Here is a 23,533-nt window from a genome sequence, read left to right on the forward strand (position 1 = left end):
CTGAGCAACAATGCCAAATAAAGGGTTAAGGGCAAAATCATGGGAGATCCTCTCTTCAAACACAGGGGTAAGGGCCGCTTTGTTTTGTGCGCTGTTCTCTGAGCATTGGGGAGGGAATAGGAAATATTCCTGTTAACATTGATTTGACTACATTTAAATACTATTTGCACTAATCTTTGATGCACACATTGTTTTCTGTGCTAGGATCTGCTGAATATTCTACGCAGATTAATGCCAGCAATTGTCCAGCTCTAATCGGCTCTAGCACTGGCATTAGGTTCTGAGCATCAGCCTATAAGAAAAATGGCAGCAGGAAATTAATCAAAGTCCTGGAGTACCTTGGCAGGAGAAAGGGTAAGGATTTCCACTTTAAGTCTTTACAATTTGTGAGAATTCCCCCTCCTTTTTATAGAATGAGAGCTGCTACCAGACTGATGGATGAGGGAGTATTGCTCATGGGGGGTTTTTCAGGGTAGCTAATACTGGTTGGACAGCACAGTAACTAGTTCTTGCGCTTAGTAGGTGATCTGGCAGAAAACCTGGGGTTGCATTGACCAAAGTGACCTACAAGAAATATGACCAAAGAATGATTTATGGTTCTCCACTTATATTTCTTAGGCCATTAAACTAAAGAAAGATATGTTAGAAATGTTTTCTTTTCCAGCAAATAATTATAGTGTCATGGAAATGGTTGATTTTTATTCTTTTGTTTTTAAAATCTGCCTATTTTTTTATATAGTTGTTTTTTTTTTATTTTTCTTTCTGAGAATGCCCAGTATCATCTGTGTTTGCCTCACCAGCCTTAATCACACCACAATAGATCGTCCTTTAGAAAACAGTTGGGGGCAATTCTATAAACTGGTGGCAAGATTTAAGCACCCTGATATCATCTCAATTCTATAACAGCATCTGGGTGCCAAGATTCCATGATAGATAAGTCAGCATTGGCATGCCTAAAGTTAGACGCCAGCAGTTATATCAAGTCAGTGGTAGTCATAAGTGTTGGTATCTAACTGTGCCTTGCAGTGCACAAAATATATAGGGCTCCTTTTATTAAGGTGCTCTACGGGGGTTAGCGCGTCAGACATTTCATCACGCGTTAACCCCCGTGGCAAGCCAAAATACTAACGCCTCGTCAATGGAGGCGTTAGCGACTAGCGCGGCAGGCAGTTTAACACGTGGTATTCAGCGCGTTAAACCCCTACCGCGCCTTGATAAAAGGACCCCATAGTATTCTATAAGATAATTGCATAGCTGAAACATGCCCATGCCCCATCCACTCTTTGCCCACATTCACACCCCCTTTGAACTTACTCACCAACCCAAGGATTCTATAACTGATGGCCAAAGTTGTGTGTGCAATTTAAAGGAATAACAAGATAATTATCTATATAATAAAACCCTAGCCGTGCATGCGCACTCTTAACTGCATCCTTCCATGATCTGTAGGTCTGTGGCCGCAGGAGTGCGCATGCGCGAGTCCCCAGCCTTCTTCCCAGCACCTACCTACACTGTCGACAGGACTGGCTGCCAGCGCTGGACTCCCTGCTCTCCACAATATTCGGCTGCTCTCACCAGCCGCACCAGCGTCAGAGAAGGCTTCCGACGCTAGCGGGGATCAAGAGGAGCCGCAGCGACACCTCGCGAGGCGGGGCGGGAAGTGCCAAAAAACCACTCCAGCTGCTACATTCTTCGCGGTCCCGACTCCAGCAGCGTGTGCAGCACTCTAAACACGCTGCTTTGGGGCCTTCTACTGCCCTGATTTGCTCTGCCGCATCTCTGATGATGTCATCAGGGACGTGCCAGAGTAAATCAGGGCAGTAGAAGGCCCCGAAGCAGCATGTGTAGAGTGCTGCACACGCTGCTGGAATCGGCAGATTTGTTGGGACCGCGGGAAGGGAAGGGGGGTAAGGGAAATGCTACTGCTGCACAGGGAAGTGGTGTGGGGGGAGGGAATGCTGCTGCTGTGGCTGCTGCACAGGGAAGTGGGGGGGGGATCAAAATGCTGCTGTACAGGGAAGTAGGGTGGTGGGAAATGCTGCACAGGGACATGGAGGGGGAAAGAAAGACAGACAGCTAGCACCCGTTAATGTAACGGGCTAAAATACTAGTTATCAATAATTGTGCACTAATTTATAACTTTGACATAGGGTTCCCCACCAAAAATTGTAATTTAACCTGTCCCAATTTTTCCAGTTTTTCATGATCAGCTGCATAGCAGCTCTCATCATGATGAGAAGTAATCTATTCTGATTTGCATTAATTGGACTTTTGGGCAATTATTTGTTTGCTTATCTGTTGCCTGGACTCCTTCCGGTTTGCCGAACCAGGAAGTGACCCAAAGGAAGGGAGCTCAAGCTGGTGCGAGCAGCAGGCAGGAGATTCTGCTCGCTGCCAGTGAAGATTTGAGGAGGTACACTGAAAGGGGGGGAGGGGAGGCTGTGGCATGATGGGGTAGAGTGCTCGGGCCACGGTAAATTGTGGATATTTGAAGCCGTGGATGAAAAATCTGTGGATATAGTGGCCCTCATATATATATATGTTGGGGGGGGGGAGCACTCAGTGCTCAGGCCATGCTAAACTGCATTATAATAGTGTTCGTTATTATCTGCAATTTCACTTATCTGTGGTAGGTCTTGGAACCTATTAACCGCAGATACTGGGGCCTCATTTTATATATACAAACTATCTTCTGTATACCGTATATACTTGAATATAAGTTGATCCAAATATAAGTCGAAACCCACCCTTTTCCCCACAAAAAGAAGGAAAAATGGTTGACTCAAATATAAGTCGGGCAGCTTAATATTAAAGTGTCTTGCCCCATCAGGCTCTGCACCCAGCATCCTTCCATCCTCCCCTCCCCTGTCAGGCTCTGCACCCAGCATCCTTCCATCCTCCCCTCCCCTGTCAGGCTCTGCACTCTCCCTCCCAGGCTCTGCCCTCTGTCCCCACACCCTGTCCTATCTTCCTACCTCTGCCGATCTGGTGGAGGTGCAGCGGGTCCACTGCCAATTGTTGGTGGAAATGCAGTGGGCAGGAGCAAGCTTTCTGAACTCCTGTCCCGCTGCTAACCGGCTGCGCAGATCCACTTAGTCCAAATCAGCGGCAAGAGCAGCAAAGCGAATTGGCGCTGCTTCTTGGCGCTGAGCAGATTCCTTACTGGATCCCATGAATTCTCGCGAGAATTTGCGGGAGCCAGTAAGGAAGATAGGGCAGGGAGGAGGAGGGGGCAGAGCCTGGCCGCAGCGGTCTTAAAAAATTTTGGGAGGGGGCATTGACCTGAATATAAAACGGGACCCCCATTTTTGGGCCAATTTTTTAGCCCAAAAATCCCGGTGTATATTCGAGTATATACAGTATATGTATGTGTATATAAATAGCAAAATAGACCCTATGCAGATCATTTCAACGTTAGTTTAGTTTGCCCCAGGTACAAAAAAAGTATCTGTCTAAAATATGTAAACCACTTCGATTGTAACCACATAAAGAAAAAGCGATATTTCAAGTCTCGTCCCTTCCCCTTAGCTATTTTTAAACAATCAGTTATTGGCATTAATTGGCAAAAATTTGGATTTGAGCATGCACCATGCGTGGAATGCGCTCCTGAGGGAGGTGGTGGAGAAGAAAACAATAACAGAGTTCAGACAAGCATGGAATGAACACAGAGGATCTTTAATCAGAAAATGATGGGTATACACTGAAGCAACTAAGTCCGGTACTGGGCAGGCTTACACAGCCTGTGTCCCGTAGATGGCCATTCAATTGAGGATGGGCTATGGAAGGTTTTGATGGCTGGGATGGTTAAGATGGGCTGAAATGAGCTTTGATGGAGACTCAAGTAGATGGAACCTAAGCACTTTATACTGTGCAAAAATAACTTTATAAAATTATATCCTCAATATCTGATTATTAATGGACTGAAATATAATATAACAGCTCTTATACTACATTCACTTACTAAGATAAGTGCACAGCACCCTGATTTGTTTAAAGATTAAATTCAGGGAAAAGCCTCAGAAAAGGAGCCTACGCACAGTCTTGTCATAGACTGAAGTAGTCGGCGTAGTTTTGTATCGCTCCAAGCTCCAGTCATTGGCCCCAAAAAACCTGAATATATTGTTTATTTTTCATTTATTCAATTTGTTTTATAGGCTTATATATTTTTTATTTTTTTATAATTTCTTATCACTTTTTCATTTAAAAATTATTTCACAGTTATTTACTAAACTGCTGTAGATTTCATTCCAAAACATATGAGGTGCACTTCTCTTTAGTTTCGAGAGACCAGATAGTTAATCATTTTTTCAACTTATCTTAGTAGCTGGTGCCTCTCAGTCTTGCTCTTTATACCAGTTATTATTCACTTATGATCGAAACATTCAAGGTACTGAAGGGAATAGACTTAGTAGATAAGGACAGGTTGTTCACCCTCTCCTAGGTAGGGAGAACGAGAGGACACTCTCTAAAATTGAAAGGGGATAGATTCCGTACGAACGTAAGAAAGTTCTTCACCCAGAGAGTGGTAGAAAACTGGAACGCTCTTCCGGAGTCTGTCTTAGGGGAAAACACCCTCCAGGGATTCAAGATGAAGTTAGACAAGTTCCTGCTGAACCAGAATGTATGCAGGTAGGGCTAGTCTCAGTTAGGGTGCTGGTCTTTGACCAGAGGGCCGTCACGTGAACGGACTGCTGGGCACGATGGACCACTGATCTGACCCAGCAGCGGCAATTCTTATGTTTTAATGAATTTTAATTAATATACTCATTTAATGAATATAATCCTAAGCAAATTCTGGTGAATATATTATAGACTAGTACCTAGCACTTACGTGTATAAATGCCAGTTATGCCACCAGTCACATGCATTAGGCACCAACTGGTTGCATAAGTTATAGAATAGCACTGTCATTTGGTGCCAGTTTATAGACTTGCCATTCTTGGTGGCGTCCTCTTTTGCTGTCTGTCTGTCTTTCATTGACCAAGGGTGTTCTGAGCTTTACTTTTTATATAACGTGAATGCCATCCGGCTGCTTCTCAACTGTTTGGTCTGCTTTTTCCTGAAAGTCACTCAGTTCCAGTTGGGCCACACCAAAATTACCTTCAAATGGAGAAAAGCAAATTGGCTACAGTATAAGAGTGAGGGAGGGGGGGAAGGAAGATTAATATAGTACCAGTACAAACGCGATTAAAATAAAAGGAGTGAAAGCACAAAATACACTTAAAGAATTAAAACTTCCCAAGGTACATCTAAGCTGTAAAGTAAATTAATACATAGGATTGTGCTTGTACATTTTGCTAAACCTCTTATCTTGCCATAAGTTAATCAGCATCATGGCTAGCAAGGATGCTGTGTAATTCTACTGCCAAGATAATCGGCCTTAGTTGCTATGTGAATCACTTCACCCATAATGGTTTTATATGGAGAGTGATTTTATTAACAGGGTCCTCAGTTTAAGAGAAAGAGTAGGTGCCTACTTAGGCTAGTATCTTTATAAAATAGCACCTAATTGTCAGAAGCCATGCCTACATTGCATATGTGGAAGACAAAGAACAGAATTGCTACAAATAGAATTTCTTTAGAAGATGCCCTTTATTAAAAACCTGAACTGGCCATGTTTCATCCTCTGGATGTATATGGCTGTATGATGATGAAGCAGATCCCAGGGTCACACACGAAGGGTATTTATAGAATAAAACAGCAATGTAGAACTGCCCTCGTAACGTCTCAACTGTATAAACCAAACTTTGTCTTCTTTGAATTTTTGTATTACCAAGCTTCTGTAGTGTTGTCTACATTGCAGGTGTGGACACTTCCATCTCTTCTGTTTAACCTTTTCTTATCGTGTGTTCCGGATGATGGGACGTTCCAAAAATGACATAGACAGTGGATAAACAGTCTGTATGGACTAATAAAGAGCCAAGAACAGAAAATATTTCAATTTACAGACTTATGACTTATTTATATTATGTTTACAATAGCCATAAATGATAACGGTGAATAATACAAAACTTTGCTAAAATAATTACGATTGGAACCAGCGTAACGTAAAATTTATTACTATAGGAAAAGGTTAAGGAAAATTGATATACTGCTTTGTTTACAAAAAAAAAAAATAGGCTGGAGCATACGCAGTCAAAGAAAAGAGGGAGACACTGGGCCAAGGAGGGTTGGGGCATAAAAATACTAAGAACTGTGAACCGTCTGTTCCAGTCGCATAAGCTTCCGCACCATCAGGAGCCAAAGTTGAAGGCAAGTTGTAAATAGTATGATTGCAGTTTCTTTTTGAATGACTAGATGGACAGTTCTGATATAAGATCAGTAGACAAACCATTCCGGAGACTAGGTTCTAGAAAGAAGAAAGCCAATCTTTGAGTAGATTCATAGTTTGCACACCTAGGTGAAGGCAGTGTTGGTCGATTTGAGTCTCGTCGGTGCAGCTCAAGTTGGGTTGTAGCTAGATTATTCAAATACATGAGTAGATTAATGTATTTTATAATTCTGTATGCATTATTATGAATGCTACCCAAAATCCTTCCCCATTCATACATACCAGTAAAGTAGAGGCATCCATTTTACACTGGTCAGTTTTCTATAAGTCCCTAAGTGCAAAAAAATCTTTATAAAATTATATCCTCAATATCTGATTATTAAAGGACTGAAGACAGCATTCCCGCCTTCTTTTAAATTCATTCTTAGCATAATCTGCCCACTTTCTGAATATCTCATATTTTCCATTGAATATGTAACCTTGCGGTACAGAGAGCTGGATTTTTTCCTACACATTCCTACTAATTTTCATAGCAATTGGCATCACTTAGAGTTAATTCACTATTCTGGTATACATGGCACACAAGTTAACTTCCCCTAACCACAAAGTAATCATACATTTTTTTCTTCAGCTCTGTCTCCTTCTTCGGTGGGTTGTACTGCCTCTCTTCAGTTTTTCCTTTTGCACGCGAGCTGGAAGACCTGGGTCTTTCTGATTTGTTCTGAGAAGTTTTGTTATTTTGGTTTTTTTTTTAGGCTTTTGGTGCTCAAGAGGTCCCTAGTAGCTCTGGAGCAGCTCTGCCTGGGAGAAGATGCCGACCCTCTGAGTAGCAGTCTGCAGCTAACAGGGCAACCTTTTCAAGGAACCTGTCTATTCGGCCTGCACTACCACTTACCGTTCCCCTATTAGCAAGGCTCGCCCCTAATTTCTCAGGTTCTTGAGCACAGGATGTTTGGTCATTCGGTGGTCCAGGAGGACTTTGATGGGTACCGTCTGCGTTTTCCTCATTCTGTTGCCACGCATGGGTTTGTGGAAGTCTGAGGTCTCAGTCTGGCTTTGGCATCCAGGACTGGGGATATGCTTGTTTGAGGCAGTGGTCTTTTCCAATATCCAGTTGCAGTATAAACTGAAGCTGGCTATAGCACCAGTGCAGCTCAGTACATTGAGTAAGGACCATTGTAGTCTATGGGAAAATCAGGGGGATCTTAGGTTAGGAACGTAAATAATCTTATTGGGTCAAACCAATAGTCCATTTATCCCAATATCCTGTCTTCATGGAAGCCAATCCAAGTCACAAGTACCTGGCAAAAAGCCATGGCTACCCCCTTGTCTGTTTCAATAGCAGACTATGGACTTTTCCTCCAGGAGCTTGTCCAAACCTTTTCTAAAACCAACTATATGAATCACAGTTACCACATCCTCTGGCAATGCATTCCAGAGCTTAACTATTCTCAGAGTGAAAAAAATATTTCCTCCTATTGGTTTTAAAAGTATTACTCCCTAACTTAATTGAGTGTCATCTAGTCTTTGTAATTTTTGATGGAATAAAAAATTGATCCACCCGTTCTAAACCACTCAGGATTTTGTAGACCTCAATCATATCTTCCCTCAACCATCTCTTTTTCAAGCTGAAGAGCCCTAACCTTTTTTGTCTTTCTTCACACGAGAAGCGTTCCATCCCCTTTTATCATCTTGGTTGCTCTTCTTTGAATTTTTTCTATTGCCACTATATCTTTTTTGAGATAAGGAGACTAGAACTGAATGCAATACTCAAGGTGAGGTCACAACATTGAGCACAACAGAGGCATTATAACATTATTGGTCTTGTTTACCATCCCTTTTCTAGTAATTCTTAGCATCTCGTTTGCTTTCTTGGTCGCCACCACCGCACATTGGACATCCATATGGATAGAAATTCCATGTGTGAAGGGAAGGAATATATGGCTAGGGTTGACAGTTTTGATGGTTTCTGGGGCTAGATATAGGGTCTCCTACTTCCAAAAACCCCTTCCCTGAATTATTTTGGGCTTTGTTGTAGTTTTCCCAGACCGTTTTTTGGCAAAAGAATGCTGATGCAGCGGCCTTCTTGGATATCCGGATTTTGTTTAAAAACTCTCTATCTGCTTCAAACCCTTTGAGTTTGGTTAAAATCAATTATAATGAATTCCTCAGACCCTTCTATGCCTATTTCATGCCAGATTTGTGCTGGAAAGTCAGCTGAGGAGCGTCTTTGTGCAGCAGTTCACATGAAAGGGGTGGGAGACTTGGGCTTAGGCCCTTCTTATACCGCTAGGGCTGGGAATCACAAGGGGCTCTTTTATTATAGAAATAAATTCCTCTTGGAGCCCTTGGAGAGTGATTTGGTGAAATGCAGATGCGTGGCTGCCACGGTGCCCAAGAGACAATAAGATGAGTCCCTGAAGGGGTGCTCTGGGCTTCCTGCTCAGGGCTTTACTCCTGATTTTGTGATTCTCTCATGGAAAGCTTAAGTAAATTATGAGGGTGCCTGTAGCTGCAAAAAGGGGTCTGCCCTCCCAAAGGGCACTCCCCCCAGAGAGGGTTTCCGATCAGGAACCAGAGGACCAGTTAGAAAAGGACTGGGTTGACTGGAGGTCAGAGTTCATGCCTTTACTGCCCCAGAGTAAATCTTCACTCTCGGGAGATTTGGGGTCTTAGGTAAAGGCTGTTGCTTAAGAGGAGGTGGTGGCCCTTGTTCAAGGGGAGGACTCAACTGAACGCTGCCTTTTCAAGCTGATCAGCATTGCTTGAGATTATTATGGATTCACTGGGGAAGTTGAATCTAGAAACCCCACAAACCTTGGCTACACAGTTCTCTGTTATTAGGGTCTCTAAAACTCAGACTACATATTTTTCCACACAACCTGATATTACTGTGTTGGTCACAGAGCATTGGGAGGCCCTGGAGGGTTCTTATGGGTGGCTAGGATGACGTCAAAGCTGTACCCCATAGTTCCTGAATTTCAGCAGCTGTTTATTCAGCCTAAAATGGATTTGTTAAGAAGTGTAGGTTACAAAACGTACTTTCCTGCCTAGCCAAGGAGGTGTCATTTTAGATTCAAATAATTTTTGTTGATGATACAAAAATACAACCGTGAAAACAGTTGAAAAGTACGTAGCAAAACAAGAACGTTGACAAGAACTGCAAAGAACTATAGGAAGATCTTCAAATTATGAACCACACATCCACCTCAATAATTCCCACCCCCCTTGAACAAAATAAAAACAACCAAAAACCCTCCAATCCCCTCTCTCCCATGACAACAAGCTAGCAGGTTACAGCAAATGAGAAGTAGCCAAGGACCTGGTTTCTTAAAGACCCCAGCCCTGGAAGAAAGGAAAAACAAAGGGTCACAGAAGTCCTAAAACGTAAACAAATCTGAAAACCAAGGAAAAAAAGAGGGGGGGGGGTGTTTCTGCCTCTTCTGCAGCAACTGCCCCCAAACCATGACGGGCAGGGAGAGTGCTTACTTGCGGAGTGAAGGGACACAGACCAGCAATCATACCAGTAAGTATCAAAAGGAATTAAGCATTAAACTTCTAGCTCTGTGTGGCAAAGAATCAAGATAGGGCTCCTAGATTTAAAAAAAACATTTTTCTGTTTAAAGGAAGTATGCATCTGTTCCATCTCCATCAACATGAGAGCATGCAGGTGATTCTGCCAAGCCCAAAAGGAAGGGGGTTCTGCAACAGTCCATACCTGCAGGATCGCATTGCCAGAGGTTGTGGTTAAAGCAGATAGCGTAGCTGGTTTTAAGAAAGGTTTGGACAAATTCCTGGAGGAAAAGTCCATACTCTGTTATTAAGACATGGGGGAAGCCTCTGCTTGCCCTGGATTGGTAGTATGGAATGTTGCTACTCTTTGGGTTTTGGCCAGGTACTAGTGACCTGGATTGGCCACCATGAGAACGGGCTACTGGGCTTGATGGACCATTGGCCTGACCCAGTAAGGTTATTTTTATGTTCTTATGGCTGTTGGCACAGTGATTTCTAAGAGGATAGCAGCATCTAATGACAGAGATGCTCCCTTGGAAATAGCCAGGACAGATTCTTGAGGTATTCCCAGAGCAAATCATCTACTTTGTCAAGTTGTTTCTAAGACAGTGGTTTTGTATTGCAGTTTTTGCATAATTAACCTATATTCAAAGTATGCCCTTGGGTATTCTGCCAATGATGATTGGTGGAATCATTATGGGAAAGGCTGTACAAAGTAATGTGATAATAAGAAACATTTGATAGGCTGCTTTCCGATTTGCTAATGCCTATTGATGTGATGGTAATGGGTAGTAAATCTTGTGCTAAAATTACTACTATAAATGCAAACAGCTAGAACAAAGAAAAAAGGTGAGGCTGGAACTGAAGAAATTAAAGTCGGGTATTTATTTAATTTAAGAAATGCATCTAAGTATGGCAGATGCAGCCTGGCTTAAAGTGAAGTGGGTGGACGAGGCTTTGTTCATGGGACACATTTTCCCCGTTCCCCACGGAATCTGTCTATCCCCTGTCCTTTTCCCGCGAGCTCTGTCCCTGTCTCTGCCCCATTACTGCAAGCTTTGTTCTCATCTGCACAAGCCTCGACCACTTTAAAATCATAAGTGTTAAAGTAGTGCTCGCGGGGATGGGATGGAGGATTTTGAGATCCCGTTGGAATGGGGACAAATTTGTCCCAGTGTTATTCTCTATTCAGCAAAAATGGAGAAAGAAAGTGGAACTGGTATAATGTTATGCGATTTATTTAAAAAATGATGCAGAGATAAACACAATAAAATATACAATGACACGAATTACACAGTATAATAGTGGCATAGACCTGACACGGGCTGTGTTTCGGTCGTGACAACGACCTTCTTCCGGGGTTCGGTCTTACTATGAGCCACCACTGTAAAAATGTAAAAATAATGCAAAAACTGTGTTCGGTCTTGCTGTGAGGCAAAAGCTTAAAATTGCAAAAACCAATGCAAGAAAGTGTTCGCAACAAATGTAGTCCCAGTCCCAGTATTTTTGGAAAGAGCAAATATGCAATTCACATTTACTTGTTCCATTCAGTATTAAATAGATTTCCATCATATCACCCTTGAGTTGTCTCTTCTTCAGGCTGTTGTTGCTTCAGCCTTTCCTCATAGGGAAGTTGTCCCATTCCTTTCATCATTTTTGTTGCCTTTCTCTGTACCTTTTCTAATTCCGCTATATCGTTTTTGAGATGTAGCGACCAGAATTGCACACAGTATTCAAAAGAGCAATACAAGGGCATTATAACAGTCTCATCTTTGTTTTTCATTCCTTTTCTGATAATTTCTAACATTCTGTTTGTTTTATTAGCTGCCGCCATACACTGAGCTGAGGGTTTTGACGTATTCTCAATGATGACACCTGGATCCTATTCCTGAGTGGTGACCTCTAACGTGGACTCCTGCATCATGTAGCTGTAGTTCGGGTTCCTCTTTCCCTTATGCATCACTTTGTACTTGCTCACATTAGACATCATCTGCCATTTTGATGCCGTCTCACAAGGTCTTCTTGCAATTTTTCACAATCCTCTTGTGACTTAACAAGTTTGAACAGCTTTGTGTCTTCAGCAAATTTAATTATCTCACTGGTTATTTCCATTTCTAGATCATTGATAAATATGTTAAAAAGCAGCTGTCCCAGCACAGACCCCTGGGAAATCCCACTACAGTATAATCTCGTTATAACGGACTCGCTTATAACAGAACCTCGCTTATAGCGGACGAGGTCCACTGGTCCCGGCCGTGTGCCATTATAAACATACAGAAAATATCACATATAGCGGACTCGCATATAACGGGCTTTCGGATATAACAGACAACCAATTTGGCCCCCAGAGCTGCTTTTAGCTGTAGTCTTCTTTGGCTATAACGGACATGCAGGCTCCGCCTACAAGGCGTGTGGCATGCCGGTGATATAGTATCAAAATGCAGCCCAGAAGAAAATGACAAGAGTATTTTTCTTTCCAGTACAGTATGACATAATGCTTTAGAACAGTGGTTCCCAACCCTGTCCTGGAGGACCACCAGGCCAATCGGGTTTTCAGGCTAGCCCTAATGAATATGCATGAGAGAGATTTGCATATAATGGAAGTGAGAGGTATGCAAATCTGCTCCATGCATATTCATTAGGGCTATCCTGAAAACCCAATTGGCCTGGTGGTCCTCCAGGACAGGGTTGGGAATCACTGCTTTAGAATCTCTTTTAGTGTTCTGGGTTTGCAATCATTTCGTACCATACCAATGTTTTGCTGAGTTTTGTTCTTGATGTTGCTGATATGCTTATGCAGTGACTCTTGTTCATTGATTGAATGTTGTTTCAAGTTGACCTAAATAAAGTTTTTAAAAAAATGCAACTCTGGATATAACGGACTCTGGATATAATGGACCATTTTTCCAGGTCCCTTGAAGTCCATTATAACGAGATTATACAGTAGTTAAACATTTAACCCTACTCTCTGTTTTCTATCTTTCAGCCACTTCTTAATCCATAATAGGACATTACCTCCTATCCCATGACTTTCTGATTTCCTCAGAAATCTTTGATTAGATACTTTGTTAAATGCTTTTTGAAAATCCAAATACACATTCACCCCTTCATGTACCTCTTTAACTCTTTGCCAGTGTGAGAAGCATCTCCATGCTGCTCCTCGCGCCAGCCTCTGCTCTCCCTCTGAAGTCACTTCTTGGCCACAGGGGGCGCCTCCAATCTTCACTATACCACTGGTGTGAAACATTTGGGAAAGGCAGTCTTAGAGAAACAGGGTGAATCAGATGGATTTGGGGGGAAATGAAGCAGGCAGATTTTTTTATCAAGTGCAGAGAACTGTTTGTGCATTCTGCGAAATGCTTGTTGGATTTTATGTTGGTATTCGATTTTCTAGGGACCAAGAACTGTAATGATGAATTTCAGGATCTTTTTTTTAATCTCATACTTATTTTGAGGATAATTTTTATTTTTTTTTTGCATGAAAGAGTAGATGTTTGGGTTCTCATTCTGCTGTCACTGTTTAGTTAGATAAGCTAAACTGTTCCCGACTTCATATAATAGACTGATCAGTTTCTTAATTTCTGGAAAAAAAACTACCGAGCAAGTAAAGATGAAGCAGAATTAAGAATAACTGTACAGAGTCTCTGGATTCATATAGCTCAGGTATGTCAAACTTATGCTTGCTAATGATGTGATGCTACAGCAGAGGTACATTCATAGATGAGCTGCACTAAAATATTTGTCCTCCTTGTTTTCCCCATTACAATTACTTAGGGGCCAAATTTACATTATGTAAATGACCAGAATTTTAAATTTAAAATGCACATTGACCAAATGGACCAAATGTTTGAAACACCTGATAAAGCTGGTGTGAGTCCTCCTTGGAGTATTTCATTTGACTACAGTGTGAAAAGATAATGCTTTTTTTTGCGGTCTTTGAAAGAGCTGCAAGCTCGGTACAGAGCCCTTTGTTTCAAATGAAGATTTGGCACTTGGGGACCAACCATTCCACAATGACTTTGCTTCTGGGGATGTCCAAGTAGGAATAATTACATCTGCTGAAAAATGCAGGGTCATGCACATGGGCTGCAAAAATCCAAAAACAACAGTATAGTGTAAGGGGGTGAAGTACTTCTGTGTGCGAAAGAAGAGCAGGACTTGGGGATGATTGTGTCTGATGATCTCCAAGGTGGCAAAACGAGTAGAAAAGGCAACAGTCAAAGTCAGGAGGATGCTTGGATGCATAGGGAGAGGAATGGCCAGTGGGGGAAAAGGAGGTGATAGTGCTGCTGTTTAAGTCTCTGGTGAGGCGCCGTTTGGAATACTCTGTGCAATTCTGGAGACCGTACCTTCAAAAACATATAAATAGGATGGAGTATTAATATAGAATGAAATCTTTTCCAGAGAAGGGAAAATGGTAAAACTAGAGGGCATAACTTGAGGTTGCAGGGAGGAAGGGTTAGGTAATTCTTTTTCATGGAGAGGGTAATGGATGCCTGGAATACCCTCCCGAGGGAGGTGGTAGAAAGGAAAACGGTGATGGGATTCAAAAAAGTATGGGATAAACGCAGAGGATCTCTAATTAGAAAACAAATGGTATAAACTAAAGAACTAAGGCCGGTAATTGACAAACTTGTACGGTTTGTGTCCCATATATGGTGATTTTGGTGTAGGGTGGGCTGGGGAGGGCTTCAGGAGGAATTCCACTAACTCGGAGCATGAGGACATTACTGGCCAGACTTTACGGTAGATATCTTGCAAACTACAGGATGGTTGGATAGGCTGGAGTGAGACTAGATGGCAACTTCAGCAGTTGGAACCTAGGATAATACCAAGTGGACTTTAGTCTTTGGCCCAGAAATATAAAAGAAGAGATGTTAATTTAATCATGTATTTTTAATGAAAATTACTAATGGGCAGACTGGCTGGATTGTTCAGGTCTTTACTATGAGTCGGTCCACAGGGCTGCCACAAAATTGGTTAGTGGTCTTTGTCATAAAGCATATAGGGACAGATTTAGAGACCTCGATAGGTATTCTCTAGAAGAAAAACAGGAGAGAAGAGATATGATAGAGAAGTTTATCTCTGTGGCATTAATGTACAGGAGCTAAGCCTTTTTCAAAGGAAGGAAAACTCTGGCACGAAAGGGCATAAGATGAAATTAAGAGGTGATAGGCTCAGAAGTAATCTAAGAAAATGTTTTTTACTGAAAGGGTGGTAGATTCGTGAGATAATTTCCCTGTGGAGGTGGTGGAGACAAAACTGTATCTGAATACAAGAAAGTATTGTGGGATCTCTTAAAGAGAGGAGATAGTGGATGCTGCAGATGGGTAGACTGGATGGGCCGTTTGGCCTTTATCTGCCATCATGCTTCTATGAATTGGGGTAAGGGAAATATCAATTAGAAATTTGTGGAATATCCACTGTACACTATTATGACACATTGGATCAAAGTACTTGTCTCTTTGCTAGGCCCTGGAGTTAATCCATAGAGCCACAGGTGATGGGGTACCAATAGAATTCCAGATCTATAAATAAAGCAATGTTCTAGCACTAGGTTTTTTTTTTTTTTTTGGGGGGGAGCAAAAACTCTAATGAATGCAATTTGAAACAAGTCCCAGACACACTGCTAACTACAAACGACACATATAAATGTGGAGAAAAAAAGGAGATCTCAGTTCAGCTTCATGGATCTCCCGAAAAAAACTCCACAGATTTAAACCAGCAAAGTACAGCAGAGTTGTTATTTCATTTCCGTGAGCAATTTCATGTGCAATTTCATTCTTCAGCCCCCACCCCAAACTCACACATGGAAAGAGAGCAAACTTTGTCACAATTCAGTCAGATATACTGGATATATAAGTAGTCAAAGTTAGCTGTAGCAGGTCCCAGTATAGTTCTGTCTGAAGTCCCAGCAGATCTTTACTCCGAAGTTCCACGTCTCCTCTTACTTCGTGTCACTATAACGTCATTCAGACCATAGTCAGGCATCTGGGTCCCCCTCCGATTCACCCGACAAAGAAATCCTTGTTTCGCATTTCTGCATTCTACTATATTGACTCTCAGAAGACGAACCAGTTGTGACAGTAGCCAAGTATCCCAGAAACGACAGATGGGACTTGTTTCAAATTGCATTCATTAGAGTTTTGGCCTCCCGCCTAACTAGTGCTAGCATATTGCTTTGGTTGCATTTGCTTTAAAGCTCTGTTTGGCCTGGCTCCAGGATACCTATCCTCCCAATGTAAGTTACATAAATCAAATAAAAATACTCAAACAATTGTTTGTTTATGTATCCATCTTTAAAAGCTTGTTGGTACAAGAGATTCTTGGACAAGACTTTTGCATTTCAGTTAGGAAAAATGAATTCCTGGTTAAGTATTTTGATTTCACAAGCACAATCATATTATGCTTGTAGGAAGTTATTAAAAACTTGTCCGTGTGATAAATTTGTAACTTGAATATTGTTGCATCTCTGCCTATATGTATATTTCACTGATTGTACAGTCCTTCTTTGATGTGAACTGCCTGGAACTTATGGTTGGGTGGTATACAAGAATAAGAATTATTATTATTATATTATTATTTATAGTTTTGGAGATTATAAGTGTGTTTCCTTGTTAGTGAGAGTACCAGAACAAGGGGCCTTATCCTACTCCTCTCTGTTTTGTCCTCACTGGGTTAGAAAAAGTCATCAGGTCTGTAAGGTTTTGATTTTATTTTTATTTTGGAAACATTTCAGTGGGTTAAATGTGCTAGACTTTTTCCTCATGCACACAAAATGGAAAACTCAGTACAAGTAACCTAGTGTGAGCAAAATATTCAAACTGAGTTCTTGAGGGAGGGAGACGCGGATGAGGGAGAAAGTATGGCTTCAGGTCAACCAAGTCCAAAAGAAAGTAGAAATATTTTGATTACTGGGATACAAAAGACTTCCAGGCCGTGAAAGAAAACCCTCTTCAGACATCTCACAGTGGCAGAGTTTCAATAGCTGCCCTGAATGTGTATATGTGGAGGGGGGGAAGAGCCCACAATTCCTGCACGTGGGAGAAAGATTTAGGTTCCTAAAAGAGTTGGTTAAACTTAGATTGCTGATTGTAGGGAAAAAAAGCTCTTTGTGGTTGCTCATTTCCACTCTGGTAGTTCTGGTTGTTGCTGATGGAAGGGCCCTCTCCCTTTGTACTGTGCTGTGCGTTGCTGACCTTTTCATGACTTTGAAGGCATTATGGCTTGGCACTGTATTCCATGAGGCATTTATTTGTTCAGCAACTTCCCAAGGAGCAGTTAATGAGGGTGTAAACAGCATACAGCATAATTGCTCCCTGGTTAAATAAAAACGAGATTTTAAAGGTGCCTGAATCTTCATATCCTTCTATTTCAAAGATTGTCTATCTTCCTTTGGGAAAGAAAAAACAGGCTGAAGATCAAGTTGAACCAGGGACTGAAGCTCTAAATATAACTGATATTTTGGAAAAGTCTGACTGAATTAGTTCAATCAGCTACTTTGTTTGTACAACTAGCTTTAGAATCAGATAGAGAATGGTTGGTAAAGATGTTTTTTAAAAGCTAGAGAAAAATTGTTTATGACTTATAAGATTCAAATGTGTCCAGAGTAACACAAAAAAATGAAGCAATTCCTATTATTGCGACCCCTAAGTCTTACAACTGGGAGCAACGTTTGTCTTAAGGTTTCCCTGTAAGTGTATGGTTAACTTCCAAGGAGATAGATATATCTTTTTTGAATCTTTGCAGCTGTCTTAGATTTTTAGTAAGTAAAAGGCAGATTTTGACTAGTACATCAGTCAATATTCAGGAATAAGCTCCAAATATAGCTTAGGCTAACCCTCAGGACTCCTTATTTTCCTATGTTACATAAGTACATAAGTAGTGCTTCTGCTGGGTCAGACCAGGGGTCCATCATGCCCAGCAGTCCAGGCCCTGTATAGTAATCCTCTATCTATATCCTTCTATCCCCTTTTCCTTCAGGAAGTTATCCAATCCCTTCTTGAACCCCAATACCGTACACTGTCCTATTATTCCCTCTGGAAGCACATTCCAGGTGTCCACCACCCTTTGGGTGAAGAAGAACTTCCTAGCATTGGTTCTGAATCTGTCCCCTCTTAATTTTTCCGAATGCCCTCTCGGTCTTGTATTTATCGAAAGTTTGAAGAATCTGTCCCTCTCCACTTTCTCTGTGCCCTTCATGATCTTCTAAGTCTCTATCATGTCCCCTCTAAGTTTCCTCTTTTCTAGGGAAAAGAGCCCCAGTTTCTCTAATCTTTCCGCTTATGAAAGTTTTTCCATACCTTTTATCAAACGTGTCACTCTTTTCTGAACCCTCTCGAGTATCGCCATATCCTTCTTAAGGTACGGCGACCAATATTGTTTGCTAATTTAATTAGATTAATCCGTATATTTTAAGGGTTTCCTCCTCTATTGTTTGAGGACTAACTAAGGCCTAGCCAAACTATGATGTTATTTTGAATTGTATTTTGAATTTCTTTTAATTTGCTTTGCTGACTAGACTATTTATTTCAGTATATGATGTATTTTTAGATCATGTTAAATTTGAAATCCTATAAATAATAATAATAATAATAAAAAAAATAAAAACGTTCTTTCTAGTGCCACAATTTAGTGTCAACATTTTTGTCACTTTTTTTCAAGCACTGAATGCTAAATATGCTCCCCCCTCCCCCGACCCTGATTATAGTGCATTTCTGTATTCACTCTTTTTTTCTGAAGACTTATCTTTTTTTAAAAATTATTTATTTGATTTTCATTTAAGTACAGAATTGTGTTTAACAGGAAATATAAGGAAACTAATACATCTAATTACCTATTGGGTTAAAATTAAAATAAATCAGGCTAAAAACTGGCCTTAGGAAACAAATACAACTTATACATCGTCCTCAAATAAGGGAGAGAGGAGAAGAACAAGAAAGAAACTCTTCCAGGAAAGAGAACATATTGCAATTATTGAAGGAAATTAGAGTGAAAACATCAGCTTTAACAACAGACTAGAATTACTCCATCAATCACTGGGGTACAAACGAAACTCCTTTTCCTTCTAAGAAGAAATGCAACTGATCTGGGTCAAAAAAGTACTTATTTTTTTGGTATAATATAAAGCATTTACAGGGAAATCTTAACTGGAAAGAAGCACCCAAAGAAGTCACTGTATCGCGGTATGTAAAAAATTATTTTCTTCTTGACTGAGTCCATTTAGAAACGTGGAGTTCATGAAAGAATTCTATTTTTTTTTTTTTAAATCAACATGAAGATATGCCTATTTCAGTATCTTTATTACATAAGTGGTGGTGGAATTTACTTCCAACTCGTACATATGAAAAATTTTTGCAAAATTGGAGTGAGGAGTTGGGAATTCAGATCTCACTTCTTGATTTTAGCCAAGCTATTAATAGATTATCCAAAATTATTACGGGCTCTGTTTGGAGGGAGTGTACTTATAGAGTTTTACATAGGGCTTATTTCTCCCAAATTCAAGCTTCTCATGCGGGTTTGGTAAATTCTCCAATTTGTATTAAATGTGTTAAGGATCTTGGCACATTATCTCATGCTTTTTGGCTGTGCCCTTTAATTAAGTCCTTCTGGTCTGCCATCCTATTATATTTGGGTTCTTTATGGGATAATCCTGTTGTGGGTTCTCCAAGGGAAGTAATTTTTGGTAAGGCAGCTGCTTGTGGGGTATTTGGTCAAGAGAGATGTCTTATTTCAGAAGGCATGTATGATTGGGCAAAAATGTATTATACAATATTGGTTACAGAAAGAATCTCCAAGTTTTTGGCGTTGGAGGAACCAGTTGCATTGCTTACTTTTGTTTGAGGTCTGGGAGGTTCGGGAGGTCCTTTTTATGAGGACTTGGGATCCCCATGTTCAAAAACTTTCACCTAGAGCAGGGGTGTCCAACCTTTTGGCTACCCTGGGCCGCATTGGCTGAAAAAAAATGTTTATGGGGCCGTGCAAGCGCTGCAGCAAGACAGAGGAGGGAGCCGGCAAGACGGTAAACACCTGGGGGCAGCAGAGGAAAACATTGCATCGCCCTCATCCGGGGCCGCACAAAATACTTCACGGGGCCGCAAGTTGGACACCCCTGACCTAGAGCAAGAAGTTTAATTCTCAATGAATTACATTGAAGCTATGGTTGTCTAAATTGCATTCCAGATCTTGGGGTTTTTTTTTGTCACCTTTCATTCGGGGAAGGGGAAGAAAATGGGATGGAGGGAAGGGGGAATGGGATGGAGTGGGGGAAAGGGGAGGGAGGGAGAAGGGAAAGGTGATGAGAGATTATGGTTTATAATATAAAATGATTGAAGGACTGATAATATTATTTGATAATATGTATTATATGGAATGGAATTTTTAAATATGTGAATTCATTTGTAAGGAATACCTTTATATATTATCTGAATGTATTTTCTTTTGTTCTTTCAATAAAAATGTCTAACCATAGAAACATCCGGATAAATATATATTCTTTCTCCCAAGTAACAGACTTGCTTCAAATTATAATAGAGCCTCAAAATCAAATCTTTATCCTGATAAAATACCAAAGAAGCTATTAATGTGGCTCGTCCTGACAATTCAATATCTGATGACTCCAAGACTGCTGATAATTCTTGTTCTGACGTATTCATTTCTTTTATAGTGCTTTTCAGGTAATAAATCTTTTGCAGGGTTGGTAAATTCACTTATGGAATTTTCAGTATAGAAATTAGAAAATCTTTGAAAATCTCTCTGGGAGCTTTAAATTTAGGCATAGAAAAATTCTGTATCCTTAAGTTTAAACTCCTATTTTGATTTTCCAGATTTTCAATATTACGGAGAAAAAAAACTTTGTCCATTGCTTGTTGTTTAGTAACAGTTTTTATCTCCACTATGGACTTTTGAATTTCCCCGATTTGCTTTGTATGATCTTGAATGTCTGTCTCAAATAGTTTGATTTTAGTTGAAACATTAGCCATAAGAGAAATAAAACCCGTACATACCAATTGTAAGTTCTCAATAGCTCCCTAAAGTGAGTCCAGAGTAACCACTGCCGGTTTCACAAGTGGCTTGAGCTCAGGCAACCCGGGAGCCCATTCTCCTTCCCGGGTCTCATTTCCCCTGAGTTCACCACCACTTGACTGCAGTATACCTCCTCCACTGGAAATCCCCTCCGGGGTTGCCAGCAATGGTGTTACCTCCACTCTCAGCTGCTCCTGAGGTCCCTCCTCTCAAAGGCCAACATTCATTGCTACTCCTGGGGGTGGGGGAGGGTCAAGTCCCAGCAGGCTCAACGATGTCTCGACTTCCAAGCTGAGCTGCTCATTGGGCTCAGCTGCAGATACACTCAACGCCGTCGGGACTGCAAAAGCTGTAATTGCAGTCTGATGCGATGTTGAATTCCCTGACAGAGAGAGAGGGATACTTCTCTGCCTTCCCTTTCTCTTAGGCATCACAAAGGTACGTAGAAAAGTTTTTTGTTTTTTTTTAAGGAAAAAGTAGGCCACTGGAACGGGAGCTTAAACACATGCGTCCACTCAAATCGCCATCTTGTTCCCCCTCTGAAAACTATCTTACCTCAATAGATTAATGCACTCATCTCTATCTCATTGACAACAGTTCCTCTGAATCTGCTTTAACACAATCCTGTGACCTGCTCATCATTGTCAGTGCCCTTCTCCAACTCTCATCTCACCATTTAAAAGGTCCCTAACAGTTTTAACTGACTTATTCGCTCTTACCTGGGAACTTGAGCAGATTTATTTTTATTCCCTTTTTTTAATCCTCTCGTGCATGCAATATTCCCAGGAAGTCTATATTACCTATCTTCTTTCAGTCATCATCTTATGAGACTAGCTCCCAGCCAGTCTTGACCATGCCATCACTGTCTCAGAAGCCTCTTAAATCTGACTTGTTTCACTAGGCAAGACCTAGGAAACTTTCCCATATCCAGGATAAATCTCACTGTCCACTAAGCAAGTGCTTGCTTCTTACCCTTCCCCCATGACTCTTGTGTACAACAACTCTTTCTAAAACTGACTTTTCCCAATCTCTCTCTTCACCCCAAACCACTTAACCCCCCCACACACCACTTTATGGTTTCACCACCTCACCCTCCCTCTTCGCCTCTACCCTCTTCTCAGCCCTAAAGATTTAACACTTTCTCCCTCTCTTCCAGCCATCCCCACTCTACCTGAATGCATCTCAACCGCAACATTTTCCCATGCTTCTCCTACAGTCACCTGTATTCTCTTACTCATTCTCTTGTTCTCTGCTAAAAACATCATTCTCAATCTCCTCCTAATCAGTCCTCACCCCACTGCATCAGCTGCCACTCTGTGTCATGGAGGCTACCTTTTCTCACATATACCTTGCCCAGTTGGTCATGGAGGTGGTGTTAGGCTATTACTCTCACCATCATGTAAATAGCAACACCTTCTTCTGCCTCAATCTCACTGCTCTCCCTCCTTTGAAGTCCACTCTATCCCTCTATTCGCTCCTCTACCTCTGTGAGAAGCAGTCATTTACCGACCTCCTGATAAGTCCCTTTCTTCCTTCCTCACTGACTTGACTCCTGGTTCTCCTTCTTTCTCAAACCCTCATCTCCTTCCCTCATCCTTGCTGACCTTCAGCATCCCTGCTGATTACCCCTCTGACTCCTACACTTCCAGGTTTCTTGCTCTTAACAATCTCCAGCTATGCTCCACTGCTCCCTACCCATCAGAATGGCCACTGCCTTGACCTTATCTTCTCCAACTGCTCTACCACCAAATTCTGCACCTCTTCGCCTCTACCCTCTCAGACCGTCATCTGTTAACCTTTACAACTATTCACCCTCCCCCTCAGATCTGACAAATCACTACCTATATGCTTAGGAACCTTCAGGCTACTGATCCTGATACCCTCTCCACCACTGTTTCATCCCTCCGTTCAACTACTATATCATACAAGTCCATCAGTGAAACTGTCCTCTCCTGTAACACCATTCTTATTTAACTGTTGTCTGATTTAGGTTTGGAGGATAACGTCCTCAATTGGTTGAAAGGATTTCTGTCATTGCGATCATACATGGTAATTTTCAATGGTACAACATCTACCACATAGTCTTTGGACTGTAGGGTTCCTCAAGGTTCACCATTGTCCCCTGTTCTTTTTAATATTTATATGACTACATTAAATTTTTTTTCAATTAAGCTCTATTGAAACGTTATTCATATATGCCAATGATATTTTTATTTTATAGGAAGTAGATCAGAATTTGAGCAATTTTTCTGCTAATATTAATTCATGAATTTCCAAACTACATTATTGGTCACTTCAGGTCCAAATGAAATTAAATACAACAAAAACAAAATTGCTTTGGTTTTGTTCCAAATTTACAAATATTCCAAGCACAGTTACACTTAATACTGGTGAAGTTCTACCAATAGAGTTCTCTTCTAGAGTATCGAGAATCATTTTAGATTCTTCTCTTTCTTTCCATCATCAGGGAAATCATCTGATTAAGAAATGTTTTTTTAGTTTAAGCACATTGAAAAGTGTCTGCCCTTTTTTTTTTTTTACCAACACTATTTTGTAGAATTGGTCCAGTCAGTTATTTATAGCTCAGCTGGACTATTGCTATTCTATATATTTTGGCTTAAGTAAAGGGAATCGGAAAAGGATATAATTAATACAGAATTGCGGCATGACTAATTTTTGGAAAGTCAAAATTCAAGCATGTTACTCCATTGTTTAAGAATTTAC

General features: G+C 41.0%; 1 protein-coding gene across 2 annotated transcripts in view; it reads left to right on the plus strand.

The window, feature by feature from the left end:
* Positions 1-23,533, plus strand: part of APBA1 (amyloid beta precursor protein binding family A member 1) — a 239,915-nt gene that overhangs the window by 47,738 nt on the left and 168,644 nt on the right. Inside the window, exon 2 of one of the 2 annotated variants that reach the window (XM_033924764.1) lies at positions 205-354. The exons of the other annotated variant lie outside the window; for it this stretch is intronic. The gene's annotated coding sequence lies outside the window, so the exon portion shown is untranslated. The remainder of the gene's footprint in view (positions 1-204; positions 355-23,533) is intronic. 2 annotated transcript variants of the gene reach the window in all.

This window comes from Geotrypetes seraphini, chromosome 1 (assembly GCF_902459505.1).
Source record: "Geotrypetes seraphini chromosome 1, aGeoSer1.1, whole genome shotgun sequence".
Classification (NCBI taxonomy): Eukaryota; Metazoa; Chordata; class Amphibia; order Gymnophiona; family Dermophiidae; genus Geotrypetes; species Geotrypetes seraphini.